The sequence below is a fragment of the Suncus etruscus genome, chromosome 7 (genome assembly GCF_024139225.1).
Source record: "Suncus etruscus isolate mSunEtr1 chromosome 7, mSunEtr1.pri.cur, whole genome shotgun sequence".
Lineage (NCBI taxonomy): Eukaryota > Metazoa > Chordata > Mammalia > Eulipotyphla > Soricidae > Suncus > Suncus etruscus.
In genome coordinates, this window is record NC_064854.1 from 33,454,557 (window position 1) to 33,479,068 (window position 24,512).

Here is a 24,512-nt window from a genome sequence, read left to right on the forward strand (position 1 = left end):
ATGGTATTTCCTCCTATGGATTCTCACTATCTGAGTTTTGTTTTTACACAAAAGGGAGAGCTTAGTCTGACTCTATTTCTTCTCACTGATATTCTGGACCTGAGCAAACACCCATGGAGGTGGAACAAAGCTGTCCTCAGGTGTAACTGTCTCTCTCTCTCTCTCTCTCTCTCTCTCTCTCTCTCTCTCTCTCTCTCTCTCTCTCTCTCTCTCTCTCTCTCTCTCTCTCTCTCTTTGATTTTTGGGTCATACCTGGCTCAGGGGTTAATCCTGGCTCTACGCTAAGAATTCGCCCCCCCCCCCCCCCCGCAGGCTCGGAGGACCATATGGGATGCCGGGATTCGAACCACCGTCCTTCTGCATGCAAGGCAAATGCCTTACCTCCATGCTATCTCTCCAGCCCCCAAGCTGCTCTCTTCTGAGCTGTGACCTTAGGGCCAACCCTGGGCTGTGCTTTTCTCAGTTAGGAGCCATTGATAGATACCAGCATTTTTATTTTAGAAAACACCACAAGTGTCTTATCTGGAATTTTTCATAGAGATTGATCTTTAGTTTAGAAAAGTTAGTTTAAGGGCTCGCTCTGTACATGTCTGCAAGCTCCTGTGTCAACTCTGAGACTCACTTCACTGAGGCACAGGGCCCTTCTGCTTGCCATCCTACCTCATTTCCATTTCTCCTCCCCAGTGACTAGAAACATGTGGTGAAGTCACAGTCTCTGCTGAGCTCCAACTTACCACTGCTCCCGGAGGAAATTTGGCACTTGGGGAGACACTGGAAGATGTATTTGAATTGCCTTTGCATGTTCAGTTTTAGATTTTCCTGACGAAATCAGGAATCTCATCAGGTAAACATTTTCCCCCTTTTTCATTGTTTGGTGGAATGATGGTGCAAATAAAACTGTGTCTGTTAGCACAGGGAAGAGCCAGCTGCTTTATTTCTTTTTACATCCTCAGAGCTTCTGTCTGTTTCTCTGAGAGGGACTGAGAGTGGAACAAGAGCCTCTTGGAGAGAGAGTGGAAGGCTGGTTTTGTGTGTGCAGAGAGGCTGGTGTTGGTGGACCAGATGCGATCAGGGGAGCCCCAACTGCACATCTGGGTTTCAGGTCATGGCTCACAGTCGTCTTGGTCTTGTCACTCACTGGATTAGCAGCTTGGACATTATTGGTCATGTGTCTACTTACACAGGAATAGCTTCTGGATTTATACTGGCATTGTATCTTCTTATTAAAGAGAGGAACTACTTCTTCCCCTTGATGCTTTCTCTTCAGGTAGTTGGGTAGCCACTATATGTCAGACTGTTTATTTCTGCGAATCTATTTTTCTGTCTACTTTCCTATATAGCTATATAATAATTTATTCTTTTCTGTTTTACTACCTACCTACATGTTCTACCTATCTACCTGTATCTGTATCTATCATACCTACCTGTCATATATCTCTCTACCTATCATTGGTGTCTGCCTATCTGCCTATATCTCTCTATTTATCTATCCCTTCACCTATCATCTACCATACATCTCTTTTATAGTTTAAAAAATATGGCTCTGTGACACAGTCTCATATTTTTAATTTGTTCCTCTGTCCATTAATTGACCCTCAAAAACTTCTTACATTTATTTGTTGACATTTGATTTAAATGTAAACACAGTCTCTCAAAATAACACTTTATTCTTTTTTTTTTTTTTTTTTAATTTTTTTTTTATTTAAACACCTTGATTACATACATGATTGTGTTTGGGTTTCAGTCATAAAAGGAACACCACCCATCACCAGTGCAACATTCCCATCACCCAAGTCCCAAATCACCCTCCTCCCCACCCAACCCCCGCCTGTACCCTAAACAGGCTCTACATTTCCCTCATACATTCTCAATATTAGGACAGTTCAAAATGTAGTTATTTCTCTAACTAAACTCATCACGCTTTGTGGTGAGCTTCCTGAGGTGAGCTGGAACTTCCAGCTCTTTTCTCTTTTGTGTCTGAAAATTATTATTACAAGGGTGTCTTTCATTTTTCTTAAAACCCATAGATGAGTGAGACCATTCTGCGTTTTTCTCTCTCTCTCTGACTTATTTCACTCAGCATAATAGATTCCATGTACATCCATGTATAGGAAAATTTCATGACTTCATCTCTCCTGACAGCTGCATAATATTCCATTGTGTATATGTACCACAGTTTCTTTAGCCATTCATCTGTTGAAGGGCATCTTGGTTGTTTCCAGAGTCTTGCTATGGTAAATAGAGCTGCAATGAATATAGGTGTAAGGAAGGGGTTTTTGTATTGTATTTTTGTGTTCCTAGGGTATATTCCTAGGAGTGGTATAGCTGGATCGTATGGGAGCTCGATTTCCAGTTTTTGGAGGAATCTCCATATCGCTTTCCATAAAGGTTGAACTAGACAGCATTCCCACCAGCAGTGGATAAGAGTTCCTTTCTCTCCACATCCCCGCCAACACTGTTTATTCTCATTCTTTGTGATGTGTGCCATTCTCTGGGGTGTGAGGTGGTATCTCATCGTTGTTTTGATTTGCATCTCCCTGATGATTAGTGATGTGGAACATTTTTTCATGTGTCTTTTGGCCATGCGTATTTCTTCTTTGTCAAAGTGTCTGTTCATTTCTTCTCCCCATTTTTTGATGGGGTTAGATGTTTTTTTCTTGTAAAGTTCTGTCAGTGCCTTGTATATTTTGGAGATTAGCCCCTTATCTGATGGGTATTGGGTGAATAGTTTCTCCCACTCAGTGGGGGGCTCTTGTATCCTGGGCACTATTTCCTTTGAGGTGCAGAAGCTTCTCAGCTTAATATATTCCCATCTGTTAATCTCTGCTTTCACTTGCTTGGAGAGTGCAGTTTCCTCCTTGAAGATGCCTGTAATGTCCTGGAGTGTTTTGCCTATGTGCTGTTCTATATATCTTATGGTTTTGGGGCTGATATCGAGGTCTTTAATCCATTTGGATTTTACCTTTGTACATGATGTTAGCTGGGGGTCTAAGTTTAATTTTTTGCAAGTGGCTATCCAATTGTGCCAACACCACTTGTTGAAGAGGCTTTCCCTGCTCCATTTAGGATTTCCTGCTCCTTTATCAAAAATTAGATGGTTGTATCTCTGGGGAACATTTTCTGAGTATTCAAGCCTATTCCACTGATCTGAGGACCTATCCTTATTCCAATACCATGCTGTTTTGATAACTGTTGCTTTGTAGTACAGTTTAAAGTTGGGAAAAGTAATTCCTCCCATATTCTTTTTCCCAATGATTGCTTTAGCTATTCGAGGGTGTTTATTGTTCCAAATGAATTTCAAAAGTGTCTGATCCACTTCTTTGAAGAATGTCATGGGTATCTTTAGAGGGATGGCATTAAATCTGTATAATGCCTTGGGGAGTATTGACATTTTGATGATGTTAATCCTGCCAATCCATGAGCAGGGTATGTGTTTCCATTTCCGTGTGTCCTCTCTTATTTCTTGGAGCAGAGTTTTATAGTTTTCTTTGTATAGGTCCTTCACATATTTAGTCAAGTTGATTCCAAGATATTTGAGTTTGTGTGGTACTATTGTGAATGGGGTTGTTTTCTTAATGTCCATTTCTTCTTTATTACTGTTGGTGTATAGAAAGGCCATTGATTTTTGTGTGTTAATTTTGTAGCCTGCCACCTTGCTATATGAGTCTATTGTTTCTAGAAGCTTTTTGATAGAGTCTTTAGGGTTTTCTAAGTAGAGTATCATGTCATCTGCAAACAGTGAGAGCTTGACTTCTTCCTTTCCTATCTGGATTCCCTTGATATCCTTTTCTTGCCTAATCGCTATAGCAAGTACTTCCAGTGCTATGTTGAATAGGAGTGGTGAGAGAGGACAGCCTTGTCTTGTGCCAGAATTTAGAGGGAAGGCTTTCAGTTTTTCTCCATTGAGGATAATATTTGCCACTGGCTTGTGGTAGATGGCCTTCACTATATTGAGAAAGGTTCCCTCCATTCCCATCTTGCTGAGAGTTTTGATCAAGAATGGGTGTTGGACCTTATCAAATGCTTTCTCTGCATCTATTGATATGATCATGTGGTTTTTATTTTTCTTGTTATTGATGTTGTGTATTATGTTGATAGATTTACGGATGTTAAACCAGCCTTGCATTCCTGGGATGAAACCTACTTGATCGTAGTGGATGATCTTCTTAATGAGGCATTGAATCCTATTTGCCAGGATTTTGTTGAGGATCTTTGCATCTGCATTCATCAGTGATATTGGTCTGTAATTTTCTTTTTTGGTAGCGTCTCTGTCTGGTTTAGGTATCAAGGTGATGTTGGCTTCATAAAAGCTATTTGGGAGTGTTTCTGTTTGTTCAATTTCATGAAAGAGTCTTGCCAAGATTGGCAGTAGTTCCTCTTGGAAAGTTTGATAGAATTCATTAGTGAATCCATCTGGACCTGGGCTTTTGTTTTTCGGCAGACATTTGATTACTGTTTTAATTTCATCAATGGTGATGGGGGTGTTTAGATATGCTACATCCTCTTCCTTCAACCGTGGAAGATTATAAGAGTCCAAGAATTTATCCATTTCTTCCAGGTTCTCATTTTTAGTGGCGTAGAGTTTTTCAAAGTAGTTTCTGATTACCCTTTGAATCTCTGTCATATCAGTAGTGATCTCTCCTTTTTCATTCCTGATACGAGTTATCAAGTTTCTCTCTCTCTCTTTCTTTGTTAGGTTTGCCAGTGGTCTATCAATCTTGTTTATTTTTTCAAAGAACCAACTTCTGCTTTCGTTGATCTTTCGGATTGTTTTTTGAGTTTCCACTTCGTTGATTTCTGCTCTCAGCTTTGTTATTTCCTTCTGTCTTCCTGTTCTTGGGTCCTTTTGTTGAGCATTTTCTAGTTCTATTAGCTGTGTCATTAAGCTACTCAGGTAAGCTCCTTCTTCCTTCCTGATGTGTGCTTGCAAAGCTATAAATTTTCCTCTCAGTACTGCTTTTGCTGTGTCCCATAAGTTCTGAGAGTTTGTGTCTTTATTGTCATTTGTTTCCAGGAACCTTTTTATTTCCTCCTTGATTTCATCTCGGACCCACTGGTTATTGAGCATGAGGCTGTTTAACTTCCAGGTGTTAAAGTGTTTCTTCTGAGTCCCTTTGGAGTTCACAAATAATTTCAGAGCCTTGTGGTCAGCGAAGGTAGTCTGCAAAATTTCTATCCTCTTGATCTTATGGAGGTATGTTTTATGTGCCAGCATGTAGTCTATCCTGGAGAATGTCCCATGTACATTGGAGAAGAATGTGTATCCAGGTTTCTGGGGATGGAGTGTCCTATATATATCCACTAGGCCTTTTTCTTCCATTTCTCTCCTCAGGTCTAGTATATTCTTGTTGGGTTTCAGTCTGGTTGACCTGTCCAGTGTTGACAAAGCCATGTTAAGGTCCCCCACAATTATTGTGTTGTTGTTGATATTATTTTTCAGATTTGTCAACAGTTGTATTAAATATTTTGCTGGCCCCTCATTCGGTGCATATATGTTTAGGAGAGTGAATTCTTCCTGCTCTACGTACCCCTTGATTAATATAAAATGTCCGTCTTTGTCCCTTACAACCTTCCTGAGTATAAAGTTTGCATTATCTGATATTAGTATGGCCACTCCAGCTTTTTTATGGGTGTTGTTTGCTTGGATAACTTTTCTCCAGCCTTTTATTTTGAGTCTATGTTTGTTCTGACTATTCAGGTGCGTTTCTTGTAGGCAGCAGAAGGTTGGATTGAGTTTTTTGATCCATTTAGCCACTCTGTGTCTCTTAACTGGTGCATTTAGTCCATTGACGTTGAGAGAAAGAATTGTCCTGGGATTTAACGCCATCTTTATTTCAAAATTTGGTGTGTCTTTTGGGTAGTCTTGTCTTAGATTAGGTCTTTCAGTTTTTCTCTTAAGACTGGTTTTGTGTCTATGAAGTTTCTGAGCTGTTTTTTGTCTGTGAAACCATGTATTCTTCCATCAAACCGGAAAGTGAGTTTTGCTGGGTATAGTATTCTGGGTGAAGCATTCATTTCATTCAGTCTTGTCACAATATCCCACCACTGCTTTCTGGCATTGAGCGTTTCTGGTGACAGGTCTGCTGTAAATCTCAGGGAAGCTTGCTTGAACATGATTTCCCCTTTTGATCTTGCTGTTTTCAGAATTCTGTCTCTATCTGTGGGATTTGTCATTGTGACTAGGATGTGTCTTGGGGTGGTTTTTCTGGGGTCTCTTTTGGTTGGTACTCTTCGGGCATGCAGGATTTGATCACATATATTCTTTAGCTCTGGAAGTTTCTCTTTAATGATGTTCTTGACCATTGATTCTTCCTGGAAATTTTCTTCCTGGGTCTCTGGGACTCCAATGTTTCTTAAGTTGTTTCTGTTGATCTTATCATAAACTTCTATTTTCGTCTGTTCCCATTCTTTGACTAATTTTTCCATTGTCTGCTCATTTGCTTTAAGTTTTTTGTCCAATCTCTCCTGCTGTATGGAATTGTTATGTATCTCATCTTCCACAGCACCAAGTCTATTCTCAGCTTCTGATACCCTGTCCCAGAGCTTATCCATTTTGTCATTCACTTCGTTTACTGAGTTTTTCAGGCCTGTTAGTTGACATGTTATTTCAGTTTGGAGTTTTGTCATTTCTGCCTTCATATTTTCTTGGTTCTTATTAGTGTTCTGTTCAACTCGATCCATGGTTTCTTGGAGTCTGTTGAGCACCTTCCATATTGCTAGTCTAAAGTCCTTATCTGAGAGGTTGATTAGTTGTTCAGTCATTATCTGGTCCTCAGAATTGTCATCTTCATTCTCTATGTCTGATGCTGGCCTGCGCTGTTTCCCCATTGTCACATTTGTATTGTGGGTTTTTCTACGTGTTGTAGTGGTATTCATTGTCTATATGATGTAGGCAGCACACTCCTCTGGCTCCTCCCTTTCTGGATGGGCTGACTTGCCTCTAAGGGAGGGGAGTCCTCCGTGGATGAAGCCTCACACTGGGTCAAATCTTAGGCCCGAGCATGCAACAGAGAAGACAGTCCAGAGAGAAATGTTTGCTTCTGTGATATAGCGCCGTTCTTAGTGTGATTTTTCCTTCTTGTTGCAATGGAGTTCTTTCCTTAGAAAGAGTGCACGGCCGCGTAGCGAAGCGGAGCGGCCGTGCTCCTCTGAGCCTCTTTTTGCCCCACTCGCAAGAGTTTCACGCAAGAGGACAGTAGACAGACATAGACAGGTCACACTCACAGTCTTTCACAGCTGAGCCCCACTGGGCCGGTGTACTTTCGCGGATTTTCCCCGCCTGGTGTCACACACAGGGAGCCAGCTTTTGCAAAGGATAGCCGGTTTTTATGCTCTGAAGTCCCTCCCTGAAAATGGCGTCTGGGCGAGCGAGGTTTCTGGAGGCTCTTTTTTTCCCACTCGCAAGAGTTTCACGCAAGAGGACAGTAGACAGACATAGACAGGTCACACTCACAGTCTTTCACAGCTGAGCCCCACTGGGCCGGTGTACTTTCGCGGATTTTCCCCGCCTGGTGTCACACACAGGGAGCCAGCTTTTGCAAAGGATAGGCGGTTTTTATGCTCTGAAGTCCCTCCCTGAAAAATAATAACACTTTATTCTTAGAGTAAGTTTTTTTTAAATACCTGTCATTATTCCTACTAATCTTTATTTTTCTTTCTTTTTTTCTTCCTTCCTTTTTTCCTTTATTCTTCCTTTCTTTTTCCCTCTTCTTTTCACTGTTTTTCTCTTTTTCTTCAAGCATCTCTGTTTATATATCTTTCAACATATTCCATTCAGGTGGGACTCAGTCTTTATTTGCCAATTCCAGAATTCGAGTTTTTTGTCTTCTCTTTACCTTCTATAGATCATTGTTTCTTTGAAGAAAATTCTGTTCCAATTTAATGAAAAATTCAAATTAGTTAATCAACATATCTTTAGTTAGTTGATCATGTACTTAACAGGGATCTATATATTCTCTATTCTCTGTATTCAAATAGTCACCAGGGCTAGGGAAGGTTTTGTTGTCATGCTTATCATCAATTTTGACTTCTAATTGCCATAAACTAATTACAAAATATTATGAGATAGTTCAAATGTAGTGATGAATCACAAGTTTCAGATCCTATTATACTATAAATATTAAGATTGGAGGGATTATATGATCATCATTCCTACAAAACCACTGTGTAGCTGAGTAAAGCTAAGCACTTTGCTTAGCTCATCATATCCACAAAATAGCACTTAGAGATGGATGAGTAAATATAAGTTAAAGATAAGCAGATGAATAGAATTTGTACTCCTAACCTTGGTCTGAGGCTGGAGAGGCCACCAGGCCAGTCTCTGGACTGGTACCTAAAAGGTGTTCCATATTCATGGGGCATAAGGAGCAATTTCATAGGTGGAGTAAGAGGCAGGAGCCTTGGCCTGTTTTGAGTGGACCAGACAGAATTGAAGGGAGATTCTGGTAGAGAGGGAGAGGATTGGAATGGAAAGAAGAGGTATATCTATAACCTCTGAATGGGAGTAAAAAGAGGCAAGTGGCCTCTGACTGCAGGCTTCTACTCTGGGCTGGCTGTCTCAATCTGGGTCACAGAGAAAAGCTCCAACTCTCCTTCCTCAGGTAGGTCTCTTCCAGAAGAGCTTATCATCAGAGGGGTGATAAGATCCACATACCCCTAACCCTTCTCACCAAATTAGCAGTGCTGAACATACTCATTCATATGTTTTATAGTGGACAGATACAAGTAACAAAAATTTTACCTTGTAATCATTTTTAAAGAATACAATTTAGTTATTCTCTCTTTTTCTTGGTGGGGGTGCCCTTCCTAGAGATGCTGAGCAAATCAAGCTAGCATTTTAAAACCAGGGTCCAAAGATGCGATGATGCTCTGATCTTTTTTTTTTTTTTTTGGTTTTTGGTTTTTGGTTTTTGGGTCATACCCTGCGTTGCTCAGGGGTTACTCCTGGCTGTCTGCTCAGAAATAGCTCCTGGCAGGCACGGGGGACCATATGGAACACCGGGATTTGAACCAACCACCTTTGGTCCTGGATCGGCTGCTTTCAAGGCAAATGCCGCTGTGCTATCTCTCCGGGCCCTGATGCTCTGATCTTATGTGCTGCAGATTACCTGGCACCACCCCAGTGGTGCTCAGAGGCCTCCAGGATTATGTCCCACAATGTTCTAAAATCCATGAGGTGCCAGAGATCAAACCTGTGTTGAGTGTGTTAGGCATTTTCTCTAATTACTGCACTGTCCCCGGTCTCAAGGATGCTAGTCCTCCTGCAATGCTCTACAACCATCTCTGCTATCTAATTCTAGAACATCTTCATCATCCCAAAATAAGCCTCAAAAACCATGTATCAATGAACTAGTTTTTCTCTATCCTTCAGGCTTTGGGAAGCACTGATCTGCTTTTTCCTCTGATAGATTTTTCCCCTGGACATATTATGTAATGCAATTTTATACTGTATGCTATCTTGTATCAAGATCGGGCTTCTTTTATGAGCATAGTCTTGTAAAGTTTCATCAGTGAGGTTCTGAAATCTGTTCTCATTCTTTTTAATGACTGACTGATATTCTACTGTCTGTTTGTACCCCCACTTTGTATATTTATTTACTCCGTCATGGATCTTTGAGCTCTTCTCACCTTCCAATGATTACGAATAGTGCAATTATGAATATCCATGTACAAATTTCAATTTGAACATGTACTTTCAATGCTCTGGGGGGTCTACGTAGGAGTGGAATTGCTGGTTCGTATGGTAAGTCTATGTTTAACTTTTTGAGAAGCTGCCAGACTGTTTCCACAGCAGCTGCACCATTTTACATTCCCATCAGCAACGTGTGAGTGTTTCCATTTCTCCACAGCCTCGCCAACATTTGTTATTTTCTATTATAGCCATTCTGGTGGGTGTGAAGTGGTATGTCATTGTGGTTTGGATCTGCATTTCCCTGATGACAGAGAGCATTTTTTTTCCATGTGTGGGCTGTCCATTCTTCTCATTCACTTGTATTCCCTTTATCTGAATTTATTTTTCTTCGTACATGAGTCCTATGATTCATCATTCCCAATCACATTGGATCTTGTTTATGGGTGAGTTCTCCTCTCCTGTGCCTAAGTCAACAGGACAGGGACCCTGCTTTGTTCAATTATGTATTCCAGGACTATGGGTGGGGTTGAAAACTAGTTTTCAAACTAGTTAGTTTGAAAACTAACTGAAGATTAAATCATGGCTAACTCTCTAGTCCTGGACTAAGATCTCCTCTTCTTGTTAGTGAACATAGTGATTTAATACTCTAAAGGAAATCCATAGCTGGTTCCTTCATCCCACTTCACAACCCTAACACAGCCCATGAGCATACAGAGATTAACAAGTGTAGAGGTAATGAGACAGGAGCTAAGGCAGTTGCAAGGAATACGGAGTAGGAGGAATAGATATGAGGGAGATATTTAAGGAACAATCAATAAGACACAGTGACTGACTACCTGAGATGCCAATCAAAATAACCTCATAATTTGAACTTAGAAAGCTGAGGAAATGGTGACACCATTAACTATAAAAGGAAGTGTTTGGAAATAGGAGAAATCAGAGACTTGTAATATGCTGGTTTTAAGAAAATATCAGATTTGAGCAGACATATACAGGGTCTGGAAGCTAAGACAGCCTTAGCTTTCAATGGGGAGAGCTGTACGTGAAGAACTTAGAATAGAAGTTCATTTTCAAAGTAGAACTGAAGCATTTACAGACAGTGAAAGTCAGGAAAGGGAAAGAGAAAGGAAGCGAGAAACCAAACAGAAACATGTGTGTGGTAAGCGGTTGAGAGGTTGGATGAAAGAGGATGGATTTTGAAGGAAGGAGCAGAGATTGGAAAGCCATAAAAAAAGGTCCTAAAATAGGGAGGTGTGGAGGTATAAGAAGAAAAGGTGAGTGGGATATATAAAACAGAAAGAACTAAAAAGGGAAGAGAAAAGAGAAGAGGGTAGTTAAAAAAAAAAAAGAGGGGATGCAGCAAGGACTGGATATTAGGGAATGAATCTGCTAGTTCCAAGGTTGAAAGAGATCAAGAGAGAAAGGAAAGGAGGGAGGCTGAAATGTGAGCTTATGAATAAGGTATTTATTACTTAGGATACCAAACAACAGAAAATCACTTGTTGGTCTAAATGTCCTCTTGTAGACTGAAATCTTGGGTGAGAAAACAATTAATCCTCCATTCAATTGGGAATCCAGTGAAGGATTGGTGATATGCTTTTTCTTGTGAGCCTCACTCTTAGGGTATATACTGTTGTTCATTGCCAAGACTTTTTCCTTCTGATAAAAATATTTCTCTCCCAAATGTACTGCAGATGTTTAGCATCTCCATTTCTTAATCTGAATGTAGAGAGAACTAAGGGCTAAGTATGATGTTCTACCATGCAGCCATAACAGCCCATCTTTCTCTGCTTACCCTGCTCATATGATTAGGCTAGGGTTGTATTTCTGGAGCATAATCTCCTGACTAGGGTATATTAGGCCAAGAAGGGCAAACCTCCATGGGGTGCATATTTTATAAGTGGAATTTTCAAAGGACTTGTAAAAAGTCAGGAAGTTTTCTCTTATGCAATTAGGAAGCAACTAGGGATTTCATCTTCTTTCTGAAATGGTGGAGCTTTGGGACCACTACCTCTGACAATGTTTTTGATATTGACCATAATTCATTTCTATACTTCTTGTGGAGGCTCACTGGAAGTTCACCAACAGACCTCCTATAGAACAACTCAAATCTTGCTGATAGTCACCAGTTTTAATAAACTCAAGACAATCCAAGGGAAGAGAGGGAATCCTAGAGGAGGAGGAAGAGAAGAAGCACATAGCACTAGATCCCCTGGTTTGTGGGTATTGGGCTCCCTGCATGTGGCTCAGGCCTCCTCACAATGGAGCCAGTGGGTACCACCAGGGAAACCCAACCAATAGGATAACTGAGACGTTGGTTTGTTTGTTTTTGTTTTGGGGACACAGTGACATTCAGGGGTCATTCTTAGCTTTACACTTAGAAATTACCCTGGAAATGTTTGGGGACCATATGGGACGTTGGAAATCAAACCTGGATCAGCCACATGCAAGGCAACCATCCTACCTGCTATCCTATTGCTCTGGCTCCTGATAACTGAGAAGTTGGGTGGGAGAATAGACACCTTGCACAAAATGCAGACTCTGAGGTGTACAGTTTATTGTGTGTTCCTTCAAAGAAACAATTGTGCTACTGCTGGCTTTCCAGTGACAAAATTCTGTCTGGCATGCATTCGGCTTTCGTGATGCATGCCACCCTATTGTAAAATCTTGCTCTGAAATGACAGTTGTTGTTTAAAACCTCATCTATAATAATGGTTCTTATGTTCTGGAACATATTATTGGTTGGTAACTTACACTACCATAGGTTATTTTGTTTTAAAAGAAGTGTGTGTCTTTCCAGATGTTGCTACTAAGAAATAGCTAGGAAAGGTTAGCATAGTTAGATTAATAAAGGGATAGGACTGTTTCAGAATATAGGATATAAAACCACATTCTGTATGTTGACATATAAATTGTAAAATAAGCTTTTGATCGTCTCTACTTATCAAAAGCTGTCATGCCAACATGTGTTAAGGCTAACTTGCAATAGCAAATGGTAAAAATAAAGAGATCCCATTGGCATTAGTTTTGGAAAGGATTATGTGGATTATTTTACAATACACTTGCCTTCCTTATTCTTAACTTTCTTAAATCAATATTAAAGTGGTATTATTTCAGCTAGCATAGAAACCGATGATGAGTAATAGCACTGGAAAATTGACTGAAGGAGCCACTCCCTCAGTGGTTAAATGCCATCCAACATGCAGGTTTAGTGACAACGTGATTTAAATCAGCTGTCTCCTCCGCCTTTATCAATAGTAAGGCATAGTGCAGAAGTCAGGTGAGGGGAGAGTGTTTAAAATTATTTTTTTATTTCTTTTTCAGTTTTCTCTTGTGTATTTCCCTCAAAAAAAAAAAAACCATTACCCACATGACATTAGGAATGCTAAGAAATATATAGTCCCTCTCACCCCCACCCCCAAGTTAAGAAGGTGGGTTTAAGAAAACAAACAAACAAGAAAGGATTCTCTAATTTCCTTTTGCCTACATGTTAACTTTTCTAAACTTCAGTTTTCTGACCTGTAAAATTTAAATAATGAAAGTTCCTAACCCATAGGAAAGTGGCAACAATTACAGAGCTAATGTGTGTGAAGCTCTTAGCACATTCGATCCCTGTTAACAATTATTATCACAAGTTACTTTCGAATAACAGAATTAAGCTGTTATATTCTTCAGCCTCTATTCTCTCTCCTGCTGGTTTTAGCATGAAGCACAGTTTCTAATGAAGGCAATCCTTTACTGGAAACGTAAAGGCCAGAGACATGACTCAGTGGGAGAGCACACGCCTCATATATGTGAGGCCCTCGTTCAATTGCCCACACTTCAGAAGCAAAACAAACAACATGTGACTTAATCCAGTCCAGACCCCATTTGTGTGGTATGCAGTGTTCTTTCTGGAAATCTTCCTGCTCCCTTCAGATTCATAATGCTCTCCAGCCCTGTAAACCCTATGCCCTAAAATCCTGTGTAAGATCTAATCTGCTTATTTAGGGCCTGTTGAATTAACTTCTGAAGCTTTCATTACTAGAAACATGGCTCCCTAACTCTTCCTATAGACTATTTAAGCTAGTGTTTATTTCCTTTGGTAGTTACTTTATGCTCTGTCTACCTCGTCTACCTCACCAACTTCAATTTGAATTCTTTTGTTTGTTTTTGTTGTTGTTTTGTGGCCACAACCTATGGTGCTCAGAAGCTACTCCTGGCTCTGCACTCAGGAATTACTCTAGAAGGGCTCTGGGGATGTCAGAAAATAAACCCTGGTCAGCAATATGCAAGGCAAGCAATCTACATGCTGTACTGTCACTCTGGCCCCTTCACCTTGACTTCTTTCTTCTATGTTAGAATTCCAATGCCTTGGCCTATCACCAACCAACACCTTGTGAATAGCTCTGAAAAGTTGTTGACTTTCTCAAAGTTGTCATCAGAACTTACAACAATATGTAAAAGGGCATATTTGGATGAAGAAAGGTTATTATTTAGTGTATACCTGTGTATTTGTGTTATATAATACACATAGATATGTCCCCTTATATGTGAAATAGATATGAGATGTGAAATTATTTCAAAGTCTATAAATTTGAGTTACTGGTCTTTCTATGCTAAGATAATTTTTTTGGTATTATAAAGAATATTTGGGGCCGGAGAGATAGCATGGAGGTAGAGCGTTTGCCTTACATCCAGAAAGACAGTAGTTCAAATCCCGGCATCCCATATGGTCCTCTGTGCCTGCCAGGGATGACTTCTGAGTGCAGAGCCAGGAGTAACCCCTGAGTGCTGCCGGGTATGACCAAAACAAACAAACAAACAACAACAACAAAAGAATATTTAAGGCAAAATAACTTTTTGGTTTTGATTTTGGAGTCACACATGGCAGTGCTCAGGGGTTACTTCCTGGCATATAGGATGACCATATGGGATGCTGGAAATTGAACCCTATCCACTGAGCTATCACTTTTTGAGGTCAAAGTTTAGCCATGACTTTACCACAGAGAGCCCTGTGTAAGATGGAGTGATAGGAGTGATTCAGTTCCCACAGGGTCTTCACAAACCAGTATCAGTCTCTGGTCTATTGTGCTATCCCAGCAGAAGCCACTATGGTGTCTCTTTAGCTTCCATTTAGCTTTTGAAGGTACAAACTTTCCTATTCTCCATAGTAATATTCATAAATATTTTTTTTTCTTTTTGGTCCACACCCGGCGATGCTCAGGAGTTACTCCTGGCTATGCACTCAGAAATCACTCCTGACTTGGGGGACCATATGGGATGCTGGGGGGATTGAACCATGGTCTGTCCTAGGTTAGAACTTGCAAGGCAAATACCCTACCACTTGTGCCACCACTCCGGCCCCACTCATATATAACTTAGTGTGTAACTCTCAGTGACACACTCCCTCTCTCTCTCTCTCTCTCTCTATATATATATATATATATATGTATATATACATATATATATATCTTGAGAATATATATGTATATATATTCTCAAGATATTTAGTAAATGTAGTGTTATTTTATTTTATTACCAAAATAATTAAAATATAATTTTAATTATTATTTTTTGGGGGGTCACACCCTGCAGTGCTCAAGGGATACTCCTGGCTCTGTGCTCAGAATCGCACCTGGCAGGCTCAGGGGACCATATGGGATGCCAGGATTCAAACCACCATCTGTCCTGGATTGGCTGTTAGAAAGGCAAAGTGGTAGGGCTACCACTGTGCTATCTCTCCACACCTCAATTAAAATATTATTTTATATTCTTTAATGACAGGACCCTGTGCTTAAGATACAAAGTCACGGGAAATGGAGAGCCTGTTTAGAGTACAGGCAGGGGTCGGGCGGGGAGGAGGGAGACTTGGGACATTGGTGATGGGAATGTTGCACTGGTGATGGGTGGTGTTCTTTACATGACTGAAACCCAAACACAATCATGTATGTAATCAAGGTGTTTAAATAAAAAAAAAGATACAAAGTCACATTTTCTAAAAGCCTGGGTTCATTTGATCCTTGGTACCACCCGGTCCCCCAAAAACTACCAGAAGTAAGTGCAAAGCAATGAGCTGGAAGTATTTCCTGGGTATGGCCCTAATGTCAAAAATAAGGAAAGAAAAACGAACCATCTTCTATCTATTATTCATATATTAGCTCTTTTAATTGTCAATATTCTTGTCAATAACTCCTAAATTACAGGACTAATATTTTTAATTGTATATACATTACTAGTAAGCTTACAAAAATCTAAAATAACACTATTGGTGCTAGCATTTTTGCTTTGTTGTTGTTGTTGTTGTTGTTGTTGTTTTTGGTTTTTGGGCCACACCCAGTGATACTCAGAGGTTACTCCTGGTTATGTGCTCAGAAATTGCTCCTGGCTTGGGGGACCATATAGAATGCTGGGAGATCAAACTACCTTCCATCCTAGGCTAGCGCCGGCAAGGCAGACACCTTACCCCTTGCGCCACCACTCCAGCCCCTGGTGTTAGCATTTTTATGCCTTTCCCATAAAGCTTCACAAGCTTAAGAATTTTAATTTTTACTTTATTCATTGCTGTTCTCAATAGCTGCAAACTGAAAGCAATTTTTATTTATATCAACAATTTTGTACTTGATACATAAGATTTATTAGAAAGGGAAAATTATTTACTTTTTGGGTGTGGCACAAAACCAAAACCCAAAAAGAATACATTGAAAATAAGCAAAACCTTCAGAAACTAACTGTGAAATCAACTGCAGGAAACTGTGTAGGGCAGAATCAAGAAAATTATAAGACTAAACTTAAAACCATAAATAATTCAGCTCACCAATATGACATCCAAAGGCTAAAAAAAAAAAAATGTAACTCCTGAGGGTCAATGAGTAAATAAGGAAATGGTGGATGAAATTTTATGACTTAAGATTACATTACAAAGAAGATGCTAAAATTATATTTATATTGGACTTAAAATGAGAATATCTTTAAAAATTCTAAAGAGGTGTCACAAAAAGTCATAAAACTGTTAGGAATTTTGAGGACAATTACTACTGAAAATCCTAGAAACAAATCATTTTTTTGTCCCCCAATTCACAATACAGACCAGGCAAAGGGCCTGTGTTGAGGTGTATGTGGGGTGCATTTACTGTACCTCCTCTTTCTATACAGTCAGTGCAAAGAACACAGCCTGTGGTAAGAATTGGGGGCCTTTTCTTTTTTTTATTTTTTAATATATATACATACATATATATATACATATATATATGTATATAAAATCCTTCACCAGTGCAACATTCCCATGACCAATATCCCAAATGTCCTTCCTCCCCAGCCCACACTGGCCTGTACTCTAGACAGGCTTTCCTGTCTAGAATTCATTTATTCTTTCACTCAATGTTGATTGAGCTTCAACCTGATACTGGGGTCCCAGGAAGGATCACATCACGTTCAAGAAACTGAGGCAGAAGCAGTGGTAAAAGCTAGGTCAGGCATTTCAGAGAATCATGGTAAAGACTTAAGAGTTCAAGAGCAATAGGACATCATATTCTTACTCATACGAGAAAGGAGCAATTGTAGCTGATTCTTCAGAGAATCACCATTCTCTCAGTTGTGCATCAAAACTTTAATGAACAACGGTCTAAATTAGGCCTGTTTGGTTTCTGATTATAATTTCAGGAACTTGTGTATCTCAACTCATAATATTCTCTTAATGGTTCAAGACATTATAAAATATATATTGAAGTAGAAAAGCAATTGTCCTTAGGCTCAATAATCTTGGACTTTTCTTTCCTGAATTTGGTTTCCACAGCTTCAAATTCACTTGTTGCCAATATATTTGCTTCTCTCAATTCTTCAACTGGATTGTGGAATAAAACCCCATTCTATAGGCTTCAGCAGATTTTTATTATGTGATGGACTGACTCCTTGAACCCTTTTTGTGTTCCCTTCATTCCCTCTGAAGATAGGATGACTGGGATCAGCCATGAACCACATGTATCAATTTCAATTTTAGTTAATTAAATTAAGTCAAGTTAATAATTTAGAACTTTATCACACTAGCCATACTTCAAGTATTTGATGGCAACATGGGGCCAGAGGCTATGGGATAAGGAAAGAATTATCTGAATATTTCTATTACCATAGTTCAGTGGAATGAACAGTACTGCCTTACAGTATTGTTTGGTTGGTTTTTTTTTTTGTTTTGGGGCCACACCCAGTGGTGCTCAGGGGTTACTCCTGGCTGTCTGCTCAGAAATAGCTCCTAGCAGGCACGAGGAACCATATGGGACACTGGGATTCGAACCAACCACCTTAGGTCCTGGATTGGCTGCTTGCAAGGCAAACACCGCTGTGCTATCTCTCCAGGCCCACAGTATTGTTATTAACAGAAAGAAACTCTACCCTATTGTCATCACAATAGGTGTTTGGACCACACCCAGCATGCTCAGAGATGGCTTCTGGTTCTGTGCTTAGCGATCATGCCCGTTAGGGTTCAGGTACCATACATGCAAGACAAGTGCCTTAACCCCTGTTATATCTCTCTAACCCTGTCATTACTATTTTTAAACATCCCTGTGACAGTAATTCTAGGGAAGTACCAAATGTATAATAAGATGTGGCCTTTTTGCTTCTCTTGGCTGGCCAAAATATATCCTGTAAATCATCTCCTTTCTAAATGTTTAACAATCACTGAAATGCTATTGAAGTTGAGTTTTAATATCTGCTATTTGCAGCAAGGACATGGACTTGAAGCTAATTAAAATTCTGTACTTGCTCTCTGGAAATTCTGAGCTCTTGCTTGATTCACCTTCCCACAGTATCTGCAAATAGATACAAGTCACATATGTGTCAAGCAGTCTTAATTATCTATATGAAAAATTCCATGACACTACCTGAGCTTTTATCAACTCATATTTCCCCCAACTTCAGGAAACCAGGTACATTTCAGGAACCTGAGAGATTGTCATAAACAGATGCACATTTAAAAAAAATTATTTGAACTGATGAGCTAGTTATCCTATGTTCTGAGCTCAGAATAGCAAATGAAGAGGAAACAGAAGATATTCTGGCTGAATGTTCTAAAAAAGTCATGTCAAGGTGCGATGAATAATGCATTAGAGGTTCCTTGATTTTCATTATGTGCCAGTTTGAAGATGTGGACTGAGCCTATAAAGTTCCATTATCTTCTCTATAATAATAGCATGTTACCAGTAATAATATACATGATTACCAATCTCTATAATAACTCTGAAAAGTAAGTAGTATTATTTGTATCTTGAAGATGAGGAAGCTGAGACTCAGAAAGTTAGGTTCAATAGTTCCTAAGAATGTGATTTTATATCCCCAGTACTCTGCCTTCTGTCCTCCCAGAGGGACTTCTGCTGTCTCTGGGTTCCTCTGAATGGAGGAAGACAGACAGAGAAGGAAAATACAGCAAGGCCAAATGACAGGAAGAGGAGCCTCAGTGGCTCAGGCTGACAGGTTAGTCTTGAAACTTTTCTACACTTTAGCTCCTTTGGTCACCATGCTTGTGTAAAATGAACCTTGTCCTTGACCATGAAACATAAAATGGAACCCAGCATTCCTCTTAACTGTTGTATTCAAATGATTCAATATAATTTGCGTTCCAGAGAGAAGTTCTGCTTTATGTAAAAAAAAATTAAGAAAAACAATCAACAAACTGGAAAAAGTGTCTAGGATGAAAAGTTTATATCTTGAGTATCTTCTCATTTATTACTACCATTGCTTCAGGGATGCATCCAGAGTGGATGGAGTGGGGAGGTGAAGGGAGAGGAAATAGGGTTCTATAGACCTTTCTGGAGAATTTCAGCTGCTTATGAATATTTTCTGTGTATTTATGTTATTATCAAATTTGATTGATATGTAGACTTTACCTGAGATGAGCTGGTGGTCTAATCTGGGAGAGCAATGGGTAAGCATATAATTCAAACACAGAAGGAGAAATGCATTGATAGTCTAACATGTGAAAGTGATAGATGTCTAAACATCTATAGATATGTGATAACATGTCTAAAGTGATGGTATAAATGAGTACAGGACTAACTGTGAAATTTTACTCCAAATGCAAGTGATGGCAGGCCAGATGGGGAGGTTTCTTAGATACTGGATCAGATGAAGAGCTGGCTATAGATTTGATAAATGTTGAAGGGATACATACATGACACCTGGGGCACAGGCACTTGTTATCAAGACCACAGGTTACTGGAAAGTCCATCACAGGATGTAATTCACAACAATTTTGAAGTCATAGTATACACAGGGATAGAATAAGCTTTAATAATTGACTAGTAAAAAAAATCAATCAGCATGGTGCACTAGAAGTGAAGAAATGGCCAAAGATCTGAAAATAACTTCAAGAGCTGAGTGCTAGGAATTCATACAACAGGGACAGCATTAGGAGCTGCAAGCTTCAAGATAAGGAGGATAAAAGGTTGAAAGAGTCATGGAAGTCCCAAAATTCTAGGGCTCACATAAAGGACATAAAGTTTGCCACTAGAAGACTGGGGAAGGGGCTGGAGAGATAGCATGGAGGTAAGGCATTTGCCTTTCATGCAGAAGGTCATTGGTTCGAATCCTGGCATCCCATCTGGTCTCCCTGAGCCTGCCAGGAGCAATTTCTGAGCATGGAGCCAGGAGTAACCTCTGAGTGCTGCCAGGTGTGACCCAAAAACAAACAAACAAAAAAAAGAAGACTGGGGAAAAGAATAAGGTGATTAAAGAGTCATACCAGGTCTCAGCTGAAACCCACCAATCTGTAATTTATAAAATCAGTGGTTCCAACATCCTCATCAGACAATTGAATAGAACTAATTGCTGGTGAGAACTAGATGTTCTTTGCTCACCTGCAGGAGCACTGAGTGTGGTTATTCCAGAGAAGGTGTGGGAGGAGGGAGAGAAGAACACCTATCCCACATCTAGTGAGAATAGGAAGAGACTCACTCAGGCAGAAGACTGGGAAAGAAAAATGACTTCGAAGGCAGTAGGCTAAATCTGTGAGGTGTGTGGGCAAGAAGAAAATGAGGCAGTGGTGGGTGGATGGCCTTTATGAAGGCAAGCATGCTTCTTTCATTTAGAAGAGTCTGAGCATCAATTTCTTTCCTTAAGAGCACCAGCCCTTTCCTTCAATACTGCAAAAGGCCAAAATAGCCCTAATGAAAGTCCCGGCTGCAACACAAGGAGAATATTCCATGCAGCCCCTTGGGCACTGAGAGTGGCCTTCTGGGCCCTGGGGCTCTGATTTGTTCCTTGTATTTTCCATATATCACAGTAATTCTTCAGCATATAATTTATGAATATTCTTCTTGACTCCAATGTGAAAAATGACAATGCAGAAAGGTAAGCCTGGTGACTTGCTATAGTAACCCCCAAAGAAGTGTCATTTCTCTTCCTTTCCCATGGTGGCCACCAGGGCCACCATGGCATTCTCTGGAAGTCTCATGGTCCAGGAAGGTCTAAGCAATTAAGAGAGACTCTTGAGACACTTTCAGTGCCCTCTCTCAAAATTCCCAGCTCTCTGGTGTGGACAGAAAATATCAATAAACCAATATTCAACACTGCCAAAGAGTTTAGAGTTTTCTTTGGAGATGCTTATGCAAACATCTTGACCTCCAAATATTGAACTAACTAGAGGCTCATCCTGGGTTTCTCTTAACATTGTCTTTTCACCTTGACTTAGGGTATGATGATCAGGGTGATGCCCTAATATACAAAGAACTCCACATTGGACCAGAAGTCAGGAAATCTTTTCAAGAATTCAAGAGGACAAGACATGGAGTAATCCTAAAAGCAAATTCTCATCTTGGATTCAGCAAACCACCAGTTCTACACTCCTGAAGGGGCCAGCTGCAGGCCTTATGGCTGTCTCACACTTCTCTGTGGGCAGCCTGAATGCACCAACAATCTCAATGACAAGCCAGTTCCAAATGATCTAAACTGACATGGGTGGCCATGTGTGGAGAAGAGCAGACTTGGAAGCAATGTTAATATCTGTGCCCTAGGTTGAGTTTGCCCTTAGGATCTCTGAAAAAACTTGGAAGGCTGTTTGGGGATTTTATCAGCATTTCAATTGCAGCCATTAGGAGTTAACTTTGGCAAAAAGGGCAATTTCTTTGATCTTGGTATGAAGGGCCCAGTCCTTCACACTGAAAAATCAGAAAGTCCAGTTGACTCAATAGCCTTTCATTTCAGGACCTTTCATTTTCAGATGCCAAACCTGTAGATCTTCAATTTATTCTATGGCATAGTTTTTTTTTAATGTTTTAATTAATTAAAATTTTCTGGCTAAAGCCTATGGCTTATTTAGTCTTTTGTGGCATGCTTCTTATTTTCCAAACTGATATCTGAGTTGGCTCTCTTTGGGGACCTTATTTCTGTAACAACATGCTTTAATTTTCAATGGCACTTCCCAGTAATAGCCACCTGCTCAGAGTTATTGAGCAGAAAAATAAGAAAGCCCTATGTTGAAATATAGCTATCAGCTAAACTATTCACCAGCTAAATGACTGGTTCTCACCTTCTAACACTGCTCTCATACCCTTTTAGATTATGCCTTTCTAATCAAATTCTTTGTTTAGTTTTGTTTTGGGGGAGATTTCAGGTCATACCCAATGGGTTCAGGCTTACTCCTGGTTCTGTGTGAAGGAATCACTTACTCCTGTTGGGGCTCAGGGGACTATATGAGATTTGGGAGATTAAACCAAAGTCAATGACATGCAAGACAAGCACCTTCTCAGTTGTAATATCATTCTAGTCCCAAAAGAACAAAATCTTTAGTGTTACAGGCATTGTGGAGTTGTTGGAGATATTCAGTCTCCAAATACCTAGCATCGAGCATGCATGGCCTGTAGGTTACTCTCTATCCTGCACACAGGAAGGAAAGTGCTTCTTTCTTAAGTGACCTTTAAGCCATTTTCAGTGGATAAAACAGGACACATGGCATGAGGTTTTCACTTTGGATACTTTTGCTAGGTTGTTGACAACCCCTGTCCCTGAAAAAGCCCTATGGCATTTCTTCCTCCAGCATGAGTAAACTAATGCAGGCTTTTTCTGCTGACTCCTGTTTGCAGAATTACATAGACAGGTGAACCATTGCAGCTGGGATGGTTTTGACAATTCTAGAAGCTCCCAGCTATTCCATTTTTCTGGTCATCTTAGGCTCGGAGTTGAGGTTCAGTTCTGCCAATCTGTCAGGGGTCTCTCTGTCGCCCTCTTGCTCTCCTTTGTCCACCCTACTTCTCCCTTCTATCCTCTACTCGTCTTCCTTCTTCCAAAGGATCCCTCTGAGTTCCCAGAAAATAGACTCTTTGATTTTAGATCTAAAATATATAGACTTTAAAGAACTTACAGAGTGTTTAAAATAGAATTATTGCCATCATGAGGAAGTTCAAATCATTGAGCAAATCATCTTATTCTGTCTCTCCATCTTCTTGCTTCCCACCCACACCCCTCCAGTGCTGACGCCAGTCCCATTTGTTGGCACCACCTACTTGAACGCTCTCCACACAAACTCAAGCTTGGTTTGGACAGGAACTTCCTTAAAAGAGAAATTTAAATAGAAATTCCATTATGCTATTAGCATCTCTTTCAGCATCACGTCTATTTTTGAAAAGTGTTTAAATTTTTATTTATTTATTTATTTTTTGCCTTTTCTTTGCTCTATTTAATGATCTTTTAATTATGCCAAACAACTGCCAGAAATCACAGCTTCTGCACTGGTGCTGTCAGCTGTCTCTGTCACCAGCAGCATGTTACTCCTCCTGGGTTTGAAGGAGCTTATTTAGCCAGGAAGACAAAGAGCAGCCTTTGCACCTGGGGTTTGCAAAAGTGGGGGTGGGGTGGGAAGAGCTCCTGGGGTCCTGAAAGGATGTGAATAAGACATGGCACTGACTGTGCAATGCTCCCAGAAACTGAGGTTGCCATTTCTCACCTTGCCTTGGGGTTTTTCCTCTCTTTTATTTATGCATTGCATATGAATTAGAGCAGAAGGGAGCACCAGTAAGCTGACCTAGGCCTCCCTTTTTTATCACCTTATCTGAATAAACATGATCCAGGGTCCCAGATAGTTCCCACTGCCTGCTATGGTTTGATTTTTTATTTTCTAGAATCATGCTTTGCAGGGTCTGAGGGAATACTTAACGTATATACCAAGGATTTTGGTAGTAGCCAAGGATACCATCTCAAATGTTCATATCCTTCTTCTCTCCCCTCAGTCCTCAAGGGCTGCCTAATTCTCAGGCAAATAATTCTCCTTAAAAGAATCCTCCAGCAAAAAAAAAAAAAAAAAAAGAATCCTCCAGCAATCAGCTAGTTACTTTGGGGTGACTTTGGGGTCTTGTGGTAGTTTTAGAATATGTTTAGTGTCATTAATTTTGGAAACAAAGGTGTATATAGACTAGTATTGACTACATTTCTGAACTAGCAGCTTCCATCAATTTAAGATAATAAATAAGGCCCCATTAAATAAGAGGAAAAATACCCAAATATTCTCTAGCTAGTGGTGAGTTTTAACTGGGCTATAGATCATTGATGTTAACTACTAGAGCATGGATATTTTTAGAGCCATTTTCAAAGATATAATTGATAATCAATGATATAGTCATTTGAATTTGTTTAGAAACAATCATGCTTTTATGTATTGTGCATAACTTGTATACAGTAGTGTGTATATGTGTTGTGTGTGTGTTTTAGAAGCCTCAAAACACAGAAAAGCCTTACTGTTCTAGACAGCTGGCATCTGCTGCTCTATTCCAAGTGATTAACTCATCTATGACTTCTCATCCCTTTGGAGAAATCAAATGTTGTCACTGACTACAAGAATTGGGGAGGCCTATTTAGATCATTGGAACAATTACCCAGTGAACTGCACATGTTTTTATGTATTATGAAAGGGACTTCC

General features: G+C 39.9%; 1 non-coding gene across 1 annotated transcript; it reads right to left on the minus strand.

Moving 5' to 3' along the window:
* Positions 1 to 16,673: 16,673 nt before the first annotated feature.
* LOC126014771 (small nucleolar RNA SNORA51) lies at positions 16,674 to 16,805 on the minus strand. Its single transcript, XR_007497768.1, has one exon. It is a non-coding gene; the product is annotated as a small nucleolar RNA SNORA51 (small nucleolar RNA).
* Positions 16,806 to 24,512: the final 7,707 nt, after the last annotated feature.